We start from the raw sequence: 14,173 nt of genomic DNA, 5'->3' as shown, positions 1-14,173 counted from the left end.
TCCAGGATCACGTCTTGGGCTGAAGGCAGGGCTAAACTGCTGCGCCACCCGGGCTGCCCAAGAAGTAGTATTTTGATGGTGATTGCATTGAATCTGTAGATCACTCTGAATAGGATGGACATATTAACAATGAACATATTAACATACGAACAATACTATTTCTTACCATATGCACGAAATGTCTTTCCATTTGTGTCTTTTAAAATTTACTTCACTGATGTTTTATACTTTCAAATGTATAAGACTTTTACCTCTTTGGTTAAGTTTATCCCTAAGTATTTTGTTCTTTTTGTTGCACTGTGAAAGAGATTGCTTTTTCAATTTACTTTTTGGATTGATGTTTGTATACAGAAATATAACTGATCTTCGTCTATTGGTTTTGTATCCTATAATTTTACTGAATTGTTTATCAGTTCTAACCATTTTTTTGGTTAAGCTTTTAGAGTTTTTACACATGTGATCTTGTCATCTGCAGATAAAAGATACTTTTACTTTTTCCTTTCTGAGTTGGATGGCTTATTTCTTTTTCTTGTCTAATTGCTCTGGCTAGGACTTCTACTATCTACTATTATGTTAAAAAGAAATTATGAGAGTGGGCATCCATGCTGGTAACAGATCTTAGAGGAAAAGCTTTCAGTGTTTTCCTATTGATTATAATATTAGCTGTGGGCTTTTCATAGATGGTATTTATTGTGTTGAGGTAAGTTCCTTTTATTACTATTTTTTTCAAAGTTTTAATCATGAATATGTATTGAATTTTGTCAAATGCTTTTTCTGTGTCTATTAAAATGATCATGTATTTTTTTCCCCTTTCATTTGGTTACTGTGGTGTATTACACTGATTGATTAGCATTTGTTGAGCCATTTTTGCTTCCCAGGATTAAATCCCACATAGTCCTGATTTATGATGCTTTTAATGTGCTGTTGCATTTAGTTTGCTAGTATTTTACTGAGGATTTTTGCATCTATGTTCATCAGAGATATTGGCATTAATTTTCTCTTCTTTTAGTATCGTTGGTTTTGGTTTTAGGGTGATGCTGGCTTCATATAATGAGTTAGGAAATGTTCCCTCTTCTTTTTTTGGGGATGAGTTTAAGAAAGATTAGTAATAATTCTTTTTTGAATGTTTGGTAGAACTTACCTATGAAATCATCTGATCCTGGGCTTTTATTTGTTGGAAGATTTTTTTAAAGGTTTTTATTTATATATTAGAGAGAGAGAGAGAGAGAGAGAGTGCACAAGCAGGGGGAGCATCAGGCAGAGGGAGATGGAGCAGCAGACTTCCTGCAGAGCAGGGAGCCCGATGCGGGGCTTGATCCCAGGACACTGGGATCATGATCTGAGCCAAAGGCAAGGCAGACACTTAACCAGCTGAGCCAGCCAGGCACCCTGGAAGATTTTTGATTACTGATCCAATCTCCTTATTTGTTATCAGTCTATTTAGGATTTCTATTTCCTCTTAATTTAGTTTTGATAGGTTGTATGTTTCCAAGAATGTAACCATTTCTTGTAGGTTGTCTCCTTTGTTGGAGTATAATGGTTCATAAGAGTCTCTTATGATTCTTTTAATATTTGAGATACCCATTGTAATATCTCCTCCTTTATTTTCTGACTTTATGTATTTGAGTCTTCCTTTTTTAGCTTTATTGAGGTATAACTGACATAATTATAAGATACTTAGGGTGTACGTCATGATGATTTGACATATGTTTACATTGTGAAAAGATTCCTCCCATCTAATTAATGAACACTTGTGTTAAGAACACTTGTGCATTTGAAGGAGCAGTCCTTTATTCTAGACTTTGTGGACTAGCTTCACTTGTGAGTGCCATTGGGCTAGGGTGCTGCAGCTGGAGGTGGGAGGTGAAGCAGTGAAGCAGTGTGGACTCCGGGCAGCTCTACTAGTCAGCAAAGACTGTGGGGGTCCTTGGTGGGACAAGCTGTGTGTATCCATGGCAGCAGTGAGGGCTGCTGTAGGCCTGGGTAGTTAGAGCTTCTGGGGTTCTCCTGCTCCCCATATACCCATGGGCGAATTTGGGGCCTTCTTCTTGCCCAAACACACCAGGCTGGGGGATAGGGTGATGTAGGTAAAATGCTTTCTTTGCTTTTCTATGTAGCTATCATCAGTTTTTGTGTTCCACTGGGTTGTTGCAGCTTTCTTGTTATACTCTGGAGCTCACCCAGAGCTGGCCTTTTTTTTTTTTTTTTTTTTTTTTTTTTTTTTTGTGGGTAGTTTTAAAATTGCTGGTTTTTTTTAGGGGATGAGTACTAGGTCCTTCTAGCCTCCCATCTTGCTGATGTCACCCTTGATAGCACCGTAATCTTAATGAGACTGGAATTATTACTAATTGCGTTGAGAAAAGTAAGGCTCAGAAAAGTTATTAACTTGTCCTAAGAATGTACATAGCAGAAAAGCAATATGAGAATTTTTTTTTTTTCAGTTTGACTTAGGGCTCCTATTCTTAACTACTTTTCTTTTCTTTTTTTAAAAAAGATTTTATTTATTTATTCACGAGAGACACAGAGAGAGGCAGAGACACAGGCAGAGGGAGAAGCAGGCTCCCTGCAGGGAGTCCAATGTGGGACTCCATCTGGGACCCCAGGATCACTCCCTGAGCTGAAGGCAGATGCTCAACTGCTGAGCCACCCAGACGTCCCTCTCAACTACTTTTTTATAACATATCCATGATATTATTCCTGCCTACCTTCCAACTGATTATTTCCATTTGTATAATATTCCTCTGAATATAGGATTATTATTTTTAGTGTCTTGAGTCTTAGGCTGAGTTCTTATGGTAGGCCACTCTGACTTTTAGAATAATGGTTACTGTGTCAATTTGAGTCTATTCAAGGACATATGGGTGTCTAATATTGGGGAAGCCCTGTTGATTTCTCATCAATCTATCCAAACTCATTTACTCATGTAAACTGTTTTGTGTAAGTAATAATTCCACACCAAACCCAGACAGCAGCATTTCTTTTTGGAGTGGGGAGTGAGGATTTGTACTCAAGAATGGTGATAAACTGATAAATGTTCTAAATATTACTGGATCTTTTATGATATTAAATGTTCATACTACCATTAAAGGGAATTAACGGTATGCCAGGCACAGCTAGGATCTATATTCTTAACTATAATACTATTTCACCTCAATGCAGTATTAGCAATAATGTCATAAAACTGAGTAGAGAGAGAATCTGTTCCCATCAGTGTCTTTTGGGAAAGCAATGGACCCAAGCATTATTTTCCTGATTTCATTTAAGTAAATATACTTTGCAGGTGATACTTGTGCTATCACTAGATGTCTGGCCAAGGCAATGACAGAAATTATTTTAGATGCCTCATTTTCTCAATAACCTCTTAAAATAATATAAAAAAATACCTTGTGACTTAGTGACTTGATTTTCTTGGTTAAATAGCAGTGCTGATTTGTTTGTATATATATATTCACTTCATTGGCCATATATGTAGATTGCTTTGTAAATTAACTTTGTAGGGGATACTGTGGTCTACTACTCAGAGTCCCTGCTTCAAGACTGGGATGCTCCTTCCTTCAGTTCCCTAAAATATTGGCTGCTGACAGCTTTCACCCAAGTCCCTCTCTGGAAATTGTCCTTTCCCAAGACTATGCTGTGTTTGGAAGCTGCCTGCGTCCAATGACTAGGGGATATGCAAAATGTCCCAGGCTCTCTTACCTCAATTTGGAACAACTCTGAGGTGTTATCCCATCTCTGCCCTCCCAATGGCATTTGGTGAAACATCTGTTGTTTCTATATCACAGTTCAATCTCGCCTTCCTCCTAATCCTTCATTCTTTACCCTATTACAGATGTTCAATCTGCAATTGGGGGGAGGAAGAAAGTCTGAATGCAAATCTCCCCTACAGTCTTTTCCTCAGGGAACATGACTTATCATAGCTAAGATAGAGTTTTAATTTTAAACTGATTTCTTCTTGTCACTCATTCAGCATTCTGGTCTGTCTCCCTCCTCCTGACAGTTGTGCACTCTAGGAAATCAAGCTTTTTGATAATCAGTGTAAGTATGATACAAGCAGGAAGGCAAGTTCATGAAAAGTAAAATTTAAGAGAAACTTGGATTCTTGTCAGTCCTTCATCTGCATTAGAATGGTTAGAGATCTTTCCGCATAATGGTACGTGACAGGAAAATTGAAGACATTCATTCAATTAATATTTTGGGTACTTTACATAAGGCATTGTGAAAAATTAAAAACACATTACTCCTGCCTGCAGGAAAAGAAACAAATAACTCTAAAACAAAGTAAGAAGAGGGCAACATTAGTGTTTCTAATAAAGTGTTAGGAGTTCTCTCTTAAAGATTTTATCTATCTATTCATGAGAGACACACAGAGAGAGAGGCAGAGACATAGGCAGAGGGAGAAGCAGGCTCCCTGCAGAGAGACCCCCGATGTGGGACTCGATCCCGGGTCTCCAGGATCATGCCCTGGGGCTGAAGGTAGACGCTCAACCACTGAGTGACCCAGGCCTCCCTAAAGTGCTAGGAATTCTGATTAGAAAGGAACAGTTTTAGATAGAGTAATAGAGCGATATCTGAAAAGTGTGATATTTAGAGGATATTGGAGAAGGGCTTAGTATAGGCGAGGACAAGACCTGAGTCAACTCAGCATTTTAAATCAGCTAACTGACTTTTAAAAAGCACCTGATTCTCTGATATTTTGTTAAATATTGTTGGTGCAGTACGAGTCAGTTTGAAGTTAATTGATTTCGCCAATGAACTAGTCATTTAACATTTATGTGGCTTCCCATTCCCATTTTATTCCTTTTATGCTCTGTAAGTTCAAGTGACCATCTCAATAATTTAAAATTCAAAGATTCCTTGGAACTCTGTATGGGATAAATCATGAGAAAATTTAGCAAGGACTTAAGTATGTTCACTTGTGTTGATCAACCATCCATTCTTAGCCCTGGACTCCCCACTTCTTCCTGCCTTAGGGATTCTAACTGTTTTTACTCTGTTAATAAATTTTTTTTTTTTTTACTTTTTAAAAAAAAAATTTATTTATTTATGATAGTCACAGAGAGAGAGAGAGGCAGAGACATAGGCAGATGGAGAAGCAGGCCCCATGCACCAGGAGCCCGACGTGGGACTCGATCCCGGGTCTCCAGGATCGCGCCCTGGGCCAAAGGCAGGTGCCAAACCACCGTGCCACCCAGGGATCCCAATAAATGGTTTTGTCTGAGTTTATGCTGGAAGCAAAAGATCCGGTGAGGGTGGTTAAAGGAAATGGGTGTCATGGGTTAAAGGAAATGTCAATGAAGTGAGAATCCAAGTGGGTGAATATAGACATTTAACTTCTGTTCCTTTAAATTTGAACTTGAACTTCCCATTTCAAGACAGTGATTTAGTAATCTAAGTTGGAATCAGTTCTGCATTAATGCTTATTGAGAGATGTCCCATTCCTGAGCAGAACAGGAGGGTTCAACAAGCAACCCCTCAACCAAAAAGTAATCTTTGAGATTTCCCCCCAAGATTGTTTCTGGACTTCTTATATATTTTTTAGGGTTTATCTGCATGCAAAACAGCCTTAGGAGCCTCACCAGATCCGTGGATTTGCCATTTATTTTGCTTTGTGGCCACAAATAGAAATCCTTGAATCTATCGGTGAATGCAAGTCAGTGGTGGTTTGCTAGCTGAAGGAACACACGAGGAATGAATAGCCAACTTACCTAATTCACATGTTATTTTAGTTCTTTCTTTTATTTTACCTAAGCTTTTATTGAGATTGTAGTTTTGGAAAACATGGCAGGGGTAGGGACGGGTAAGGGTTGCAGAGTAGAAAGAAGAAAAACTTCTGATTGAAAATAAAGCTCCCCTTCTTTGCTCAGTCCTTGGCCTCCTTGTGGCATTGGATCCCATTCCTCATGATTTTATTCCAGACAATAGAACCAGTCAGGCCTGCAGCACTTTATCTCAGACGTTGTATCCTACTTTGACAAACATATCAACAGATAATAACTGTGTGGCTTCTCTGTTCTTTCCTGAAGCAATAGCTCTTCATTATTTGGAGCTCGGAAATGAAAAAGAACAGTTCCAAAGAATTAAGGCATTTAAGTTGAATGTTTGAAAAGCTTTTATTACTATTATTATTTTTCAACTTGGCAGTGAGAATGTTCTAAGAAATTCTGGACAATCAACTCCATGGAAAATCCTTTATATTTTAAATTTATTTAAAGCTCCTGTTAAGAGAATTTACATCAAATATTTACATTTTACAACTAAATAGATCCAGCCATCAAAATCAAAACTGTGGTGCATTGTTTGTGTTTGAAAGATTCAGTCCCCTCTGGTAACAAGTTTTATGGAAGGAAATTAGTTCTTTTATAGAAGGAAATATTTTAAAATATCTGAGGCTGTTTTTTAAAAGAGAAAGTTGAGCATATATAGTAATAGTAAAAGTTAATTTTTAATTCAGCTTGTACTATGTACTAGATACAGTTCCACAGGCTTTATAAGCATTAACTCATTTAATCATCATTAAACACATTAGTTTGATATTATCCTTATCTCCTAGCTTAGGAAACCAAGGCACAGAGAAAGTAAAGAGGTTGCCTGAGGACCCACAGCTAACAGGTTGAAAAGCCAGTACTTGTTTCTGGGTGGGCTGCTTCTAGAACTATGGCTTCACTGGCTCTAGCAAGCTGCCATTTTATAGATGATGAAATTGAGTCCTAAAGAGATGAAATTACTTGCTGAGATCATATCCTTTTAAGCTGTAGAGTTGGGGTTTGACCTCAAGTACCTTGGGTCTCTTTGCAATGCTTTTGTTTTTATTTTAAGTTGACCCATGGGTAATACTCAAAGAAAATGGAGTCATTCAGTCTGAAGAACACTGAGAGGCTGAATAATATTCGGTTGTATGTATATATCTCACTTTGTTTAGCCAATCATCTCTTGATGGATTTGTGTTGTTTTCACCTTTTGACTATTTTGAGTAATGATGCTATGAACGTAGGTCTATAAGTACCCAAATCCCTGATTTTCAATTTTTTTTGGTATATACGTGGAATGGAATTGTTGGATCATATGATAATTCTGTTTTTAACTTTTTGAGGTATTGCCACAGTCATTTCTACAGTGGCTATACCATGTTACATTCCCACCAGAAATGCATAAGAGTTCCAGTTTCTGCATATCTTTGCCAACACTTGTTATTTTCCATTAAGAAAAAAATAGCCGTCCACATTGGTTAAAGAGGTGTCTCACTGTGATTGTGATTTGTATTTCCCTAATAACTAGTGATGGTGACATCTTTTCATGTGCTTACGGACCATTTGTATATCTTCTTTGGAGGAATGTCTAATCAGATCTTTTGCCCAGTTTTGAATTGGGTTGTTTGTATTTTCATTGTTGAGTTGTAGGAATTATTCCATTGTTCTGGATATTGATTTCTAATCAGATAAATGACTTACAAATAGTTTCTCCCATTTTGTGGGTTTTCTTTTCACTTTCTTGACAGTGTTCTTTGATGTATAAAAGTTTTACGTTTATGAAGTCCATATTATATATATTTTCTTTTGTTACTTGTGCTTTTAGTGCCATATCCAAGAGATCATTGCAAATCCAATGTCATGAAGGTTTTCTCTCATGAGAAAACATACAGTTTTTGATAAAGAAAAGCCTTAAGGGAAATAGAGAATAATTGAGGTCAATGTATAATCATTTCTAAACAAAGAAGACATATAAGAAATATACAGTTGTTCAGAGAAGAGAGAGAAAATTCAAGTACCTGAATGAAATCCAACTTCTTATCAATTTACTTTCTGCAAAGAGAGACTAACTAGAAACACAGAAGACACAGTGTTGCCCAAGCAAAGAAGAGTAAGTACGCTAAATACTTGGGATAAGTCACTATTGGGTAATCGTTTCAAAGAAATAATTTGCATTAACATAGAACTTTGTATATATTTATCTATTGCATATGTTTTATCTCCCAAATCCAATTAGGCTTTTAAGAAAAGGAGAAATCTCGTTGTGAGGCAGTGGATTGATGGCAGATAGGCATGAGCAGTTAAGCAATTTTTGCAAGCAAGGAGATCTGATTTTGCAATCCAGGAGACTTTTCACTTTTCACTGAAAATATGTTTGTATCGTTTTATTTCATTGATGAAAAGAAATTGTTATGGCATTCCTGTATCCTGAAGTTTCCAGGGCACTTTCAACTTCAGTTCATTTTGTCCTGTTAAGACTAGACAACTTGATTTTTGGTTTAGAAAGGAAGGATTTCCAACATATCTAGATAATATTTTTACAATGCCATGTTAATTACCTTAGCAATTACTTTCAAGTCAGAATGTGAATTTGAAATTAAATACTAAGTACTCCCTTGGAATGGTCTAGGTCTGTTAAGAACTCTGAACTGTGGTTGATTTGTATTTCCCTGATACCAGTGATGTGGAGCATTTTTTCATGTGTCTGTTGGCCTTTTTTTTTTTTTTTAAGATTTTATTTATTTATTCCTGAGAGACACACAGAGAGAGGCAGAGATACAGGCAGAGGGAGAAGCAGGCTCCATGCAGGGAGCTTGATGTGGGACTTGATCTCAGGACCCTGAATCACGCCCTGAGCCAAAGGCAGACGCTCAGCTACTGAGGCATCCAGGTGCCCACTCTATTGGCCATTTGTATGTCTTCTTTGGAGAAATGTCTATTCATGTCTTCTGCCTATTTATTGACTGGATTATTTGTTCTTTGGGTCTTGAGTTCAGTAAATTCTTTATAGATCTTGGATACTAGTCCTTTATGATATGTCATTTGTAAATATCTTCTCCCATTGCATAGGTTGCCTTTTAGTTTGGTTGACTGTTTCCTTTACTGTGCAGAAGCTTTTTATCTTGATGAAGTCCCAATAGTTCATTTTTGCTTTTGTTTCCCTTGTCTTTGGAGACATTTTTAGCAAGAAGTTGCCATGGCTGAGGTCAAAGAGCTTGCTGCCTGTGTTCTCCTCTAGGATATTATGGATTCCTGTCCCACATGAAGATCTTTCATTCATTTAGAGTCTATTTTTGTGTGTGGTGTAAGGAAATAGTCCAGTTTCATTCTTTTGCATGTTGCTGTCCAATTTTCCCAGCACCATTTGTTCAAGAAACTGTCCTTTTTCCATTGGATATTCTTCCTGCTTTGTTGGAAATTAGTGGGGTTCTCTATTCTATTTCTGAGTTCTCTATTCTGTTCCATTGATCTATGTGTCTGTTTTTGTGCCAGTATCATACTGTCTTGACGATTACAGCTTTGTAATAGGGCTTGAAGTCCAGGATTGTGATGCCCCAGTGTTGTTTTCTTTTTCAATATTCTGCCATTTAGGGTCTTTCCTTGTTCCATACAAACTTTAGGAATATTTATTCCAGATCTGTGAAAAATGTTAATGGTATTTTGATAGGGATTGCACTGAATGTGTAGATTGCTCTGGGTAGCATAGAAATTTTCACAATATTTATTCTTCCAATCCAGGAGCATGGAATGTTTTTCCATTTCTTTGTGTCTTCCTGAATTTCTTTCCCATGTGTTCTGTAGTTTTTAGAGTATAGATCCTTTACCTCTTTGGTTAGGTTTATTCCTGGGTACCTTATGGTTTTTGGTGCGATTGCAAATGCGATCGACTCTCTAATTTCTCTTTCTTCTGTCTCATTGTTAGTGCTTAGAAATGCAACTGATTTCTGTGCATTGATTTTTATATCCTGCCGTGTTGCTGAATTCCTGTATGAGTTCTAGCAATTTTGGGGTGGAGTCTTTGGATTTTCCACATAAAGGATCATGTCAGCTGCAAATGGATAAGGAAGATGTGGTATATGTATGCAATGGAATATTACTCAGCCATCAGAAAGGATGAATACTTCCCATTTACATCAACACGGATGGAACTGGAGGGTATTATGGCGAGCAAAAGAAGTCAATTGGAGAAAGACAGTTATATGGTTTCACTCATATGTGGAATATAAGAAATAGCACAGAGGATCAGGGGAGAAGGGAGGGAAAACAGTATAGAAAGAAATCAGAGAGGGAGACAAACCATGAGAGATCTTAACTATAGGAAACAAACTGAGGATTGCTAGTGGGGGATGGGGTAATTGGGTGATGGGCATTAAGGAGGGCATGTGATGTGATGAACACCAGGTGTTACGGATTATTGAACTCTACATCTGAAACTAATGATACCATATGTGGGCTAATCAAATTTAAATTAAAAAAAAAAAAGAAGGGATCCCTGGGTGGTGCAGCGGTTTGGCGCCTGCCTTTGGCCTGGGGCGCGATCCTGGAGGCCTGGGATCGAATCCCACGTCGAGCTCCCGGTGCATGGAGCCTGCTTCTCCCTCTCTGCCTGTGTCTCTGCCTCTCTCTCTCTCTCTCTCTCTGTATGATTATCATGAATAAATAAATAAAATCTTAAAAAAAAAGAACTACAAACTGAATTTTAATGCTGCCCTAATATCTGAAGCTTGATTTTCACTTTTTGTTTGTTTTATAATTTTTTTGTTGGACCACTATTAGAACTGAATCCCTTTATCTTTATCTTTTATTTTTTGGGAACTTATTTTTTTTCTTCTTATAACTTTTGGATCCTCAGCTTTGGGAGAGGCCAGATCATGAAGGGTCTTGTCAAGATCTGTGGACTTTATCTGGCATAGACAGGGAAACCACCGAGAAGACAGGGTCATTTTGGTTTGTTAGAAGGCTGACTCTGGGAGTATTATGGAAAAGAGCCTGGAAGCAGGTGGGATGGGGTTGATGGCTTTACTCCTTTCATATTCCAACCTCATTGGGGAAAGAACCTTATATTGGTTATCACAATCCCACAAATAGGGAGAAAATGGTTTGCAAAAGAAAAACACAACCAACACCCAAACACAAAAAGTTCCTATGAGTTTCTATCATTAAAACCTTGAGATTTTTTTGGTAATAGTTACCAAGCAGACAGCCTCTCAAATGCTAAACACATACGCTCACCATCATTACCGCTTCACTCTTTATTTCTATGAGGCAGGTTTCTTTGCTTCCATTTGCTTCTCTGCCCTCTAGAGCAACTGGTCAGAGGCTGAGCCTGGGGATTGGGAGAGGCAATTTGTATTCTGAAGTGGAGGCTATACATTTCTTATTTCCTCTTGGAAAATTTCAAATATGCACAACAACAGAGATAATAGTGTCATGACTCCCCACCCACTTTCCTGTCACCCATATTTAATAATTAGGACTCTTATGCCATTTTTACTTTATTACTAAACTTATCCTTTGGTGAACATCTTAAAGATAATTCTAGTTCTTATGTCACTTTACCCCTACATAATTCATTAGGCACCTCTTAAAAATATGAATACTTTCTTACATAACTCAATTCCATTTTTCACATTTAATGATATTAACAAGAATTCCTTGGAATCCTTTAATACCCAGTTTACATTCAAATGTCCCCTATTGTCTTTATTTTTATTTATTTATTTTTCAAAGATTTATTTATTTATTTATGATAGACATAGTGAGAGAGAGAGAGAGAGAGGCAGAGACACAGGAGGAGGGAGAAGCAGGCTCCATGCCGGGAGCCTGATGTGGGACTCAATCCCGGGACTCCAGGATCGCGCCCTGGGCCAAAGGCAGGCACCAAACCGCTGAGCCACCCAGGGATCCCCTCCCCTATTGTCTTTAAAATGTCTTTTTATAGTCAGATTATTGTACTAAGAGTCAAGTAAAAGCAAAGATATTTTATAAACATTTCATTGTACTCTAGATGTTAGGTTTTTTTTTTTTTTTCTGACAGTGTCCTTATCCCTACCTTTTTCAGTTTGCATTTGAATGTTTTCATGTAGGTCACAGTTTTGGAAGCTGTTTATATCCATGTCACTAAATTTGTTACCACATGTGGCAGGCTGAATAATGGCCCCAGTGGTCATCAGGTCTCAATCTTTGGGACCTGTGCGTGTTACCTTCTGTGGCAAAAGATACTTTGCTAATGTGATTAAGTTAGGAATCTCTCAATAAGGCGAGTATCCTGGATTATCAGGTGGGCACTAAATTCTGTCCAAAGTGTCATTATAACAAGACAGAAGGAATTTTTTTTTTTTTTTTTTGACAGAAGGAAATTTGACACAGATGAGAAGGCCATGTGATGAAAGCAGAAGGAAGCAGAATCGCAGAGAGAAGATGCTACATCTTTGGCTTTGGAGATGAAGGAAGGGACTACAAGCCAAGTAATGTAGACGTTTACCAGAAACCAGAAAAGGCAAGGGAAAGCATTCTCCTCTAGAGCCTTTAGAGGAACTATAGCTCTGCTGATGCCTTGATTCTTTTGTAGAGAAATTGATTTCAGGCCTCTGGCCTCCAGAACTGTAAGAGAATAAATTTGTGTTGTTTTAAGGCACTAAGTTGACAGTAATTTGTTACAGCAACCATAGAAATCAAACACACCATGGTTCAAAGACATTTATTAAGAAGGAATTCGATTCTCTGTAGAAGATGAAATAATTCAGAGGCCAGAGGTCCTAGAGAGGCAGTATGTACTATAGGGAAGAGTAATGACGTAGGAACTGGATTCTAGACCCCATTCTGCCAAAGGCAGGGCCAAGTCGGTTGGCTTTTCTGAGATTCAATTCATAAATCCCCTTAAGTACAATTAATCCTATCCTATATAGGATAGGATTAATTGTACTTAAGGGGATTTTAATCTCCCTTCCCTATTCCATCAAATGAAATCAAGTAAGATGGACATGGCAATAGAACAATAAGGGCCGAGGAAAGCAACAGGGGACACCATAGTCCTATAATAGGCCTTGCAGCTGAAAGGTCTATGGGGAAGATAGAGAGGAGGGAAGTGCGGCAAGGCAACCAATAATCAATAGAAATCAATAATCAATAATCTTATATATAATCATTTATATGATCACCAATATGGTATAAAAATGAACTATCTTATTCAAATTTCTCAAATTGTCTTGCTAGTTAATGTCATTTACAGTAAAAGAAGAAAAATTGTTATTTTCTTGTCTAGGATCCAATTAAGAATGTAGCATTTAGTGGCTAAGGTTTTTTGTTTCCTTTAATCTGGAATTGGTTTTCAGTTTTCCTTTGTCTTTCATGGCCTTGATTTTTTTTTTTTAAATTAGAAGCTATTTGTTTTGTAGAATTGTCCTCAATTTGGGTTTATTCAATTTTGTCTCTTTATGATTCAATTCAGGTTATACATTTTTGGTAGGAATACCACAGAAGTGTTTTTCCGTCCTTCTCACTGCATCATATCAAGAAACAGATCTTTGTTGATCATGTAAAATTCTTTATATAATATTCTGTATATGATTTCTTTGTTGGTTATGGGTTACAAATAATATTTCTTACTCTGTGGTTTTCTTTTTCACTCTCTTAATATTCATCATGGAATAAAAGTTCTTGATTTTAAAGTTATAATTTAATTTTATCTCCTTTTAATTACAGCTTTTTGTGTCTGATTTTTTTTTAACTTTTTGTGTCTGATTTAAGAAATCTTTCCAACTTCCCACTTCCTAAAAGAGAATATCTTTTAGATATCTAGAAACTTTATTCTGCTTTTCGCATTTAGATCTACAATCTCCCAGGAGTTGATTTTTCTGTATGGTATGAATTAGGGGTTATGTGTAAGTTTTTTTCTGTTTGAATATCCATTGTTCAAGCATTATTTAAAAAGAATATCCTTTCCTAACTGCTCTGCAGGGCATTTTTGTCCCAAATCAAGTGTTCTTTTATGTCTGGGTCTGCTTTTAGACTTGGCATTCTATTTCATTGTTTCATTTCCCATCTTTATGCCAATATCACACTGTCTCAATAATGACATATTCAATTCTTTTAATAATTATAGGACTCTTCAGATTTTCTAGTTCTTAATTTATCAGTTTTGGCAAATGTAGGTTGCTAGGAATTTGCATATTTTGTGTAAATTAAAAAATGTATGAGTTAATTTCTAATATTGTCTAGTGATATTCTTAGTAACAATGATCTGCAGTGTGCACCCTATTTATTTGCTAATTTTTATTAGGTGTTCTCTCTTTATTTCTTAAAAAGTCTTTCAAAGATTTCACTAATTACTAATCATTTTATAACACCAAGCCTTTTAATTAAAGGTGTGTCTTTTATTTTATCAATTTTTGCTCTTATCCTTGTTGTTTCTGTTCTTATTTCCT

At 36.9% G+C, this 14,173-nt stretch overlaps 1 long non-coding RNA gene across 7 annotated transcripts in view; it reads left to right on the top strand.

Moving 5' to 3' along the window:
• Window positions 1-12,555, top strand: part of LOC144305251 (uncharacterized) — a 53,049-nt gene extending 40,494 nt beyond the window's left edge. For all 7 annotated transcript variants that reach the window (XR_013372310.1, XR_013372305.1, XR_013372306.1 and 4 more), the window contains one exon: window positions 12,100-12,555. This is a non-coding gene — a long non-coding RNA (uncharacterized LOC144305251). The remainder of the gene's footprint in view (window positions 1-12,099) is intronic.
• The last annotated feature ends 1,618 nt before the right edge of the window (window positions 12,556-14,173 follow it).

This window comes from Canis aureus, chromosome 35, assembly GCF_053574225.1.
Source record: "Canis aureus isolate CA01 chromosome 35, VMU_Caureus_v.1.0, whole genome shotgun sequence".
NCBI classification, from domain to species: domain Eukaryota; kingdom Metazoa; phylum Chordata; class Mammalia; order Carnivora; family Canidae; genus Canis; species Canis aureus.
This window is presented reverse-complemented; position numbering and strand designations above follow the sequence as displayed.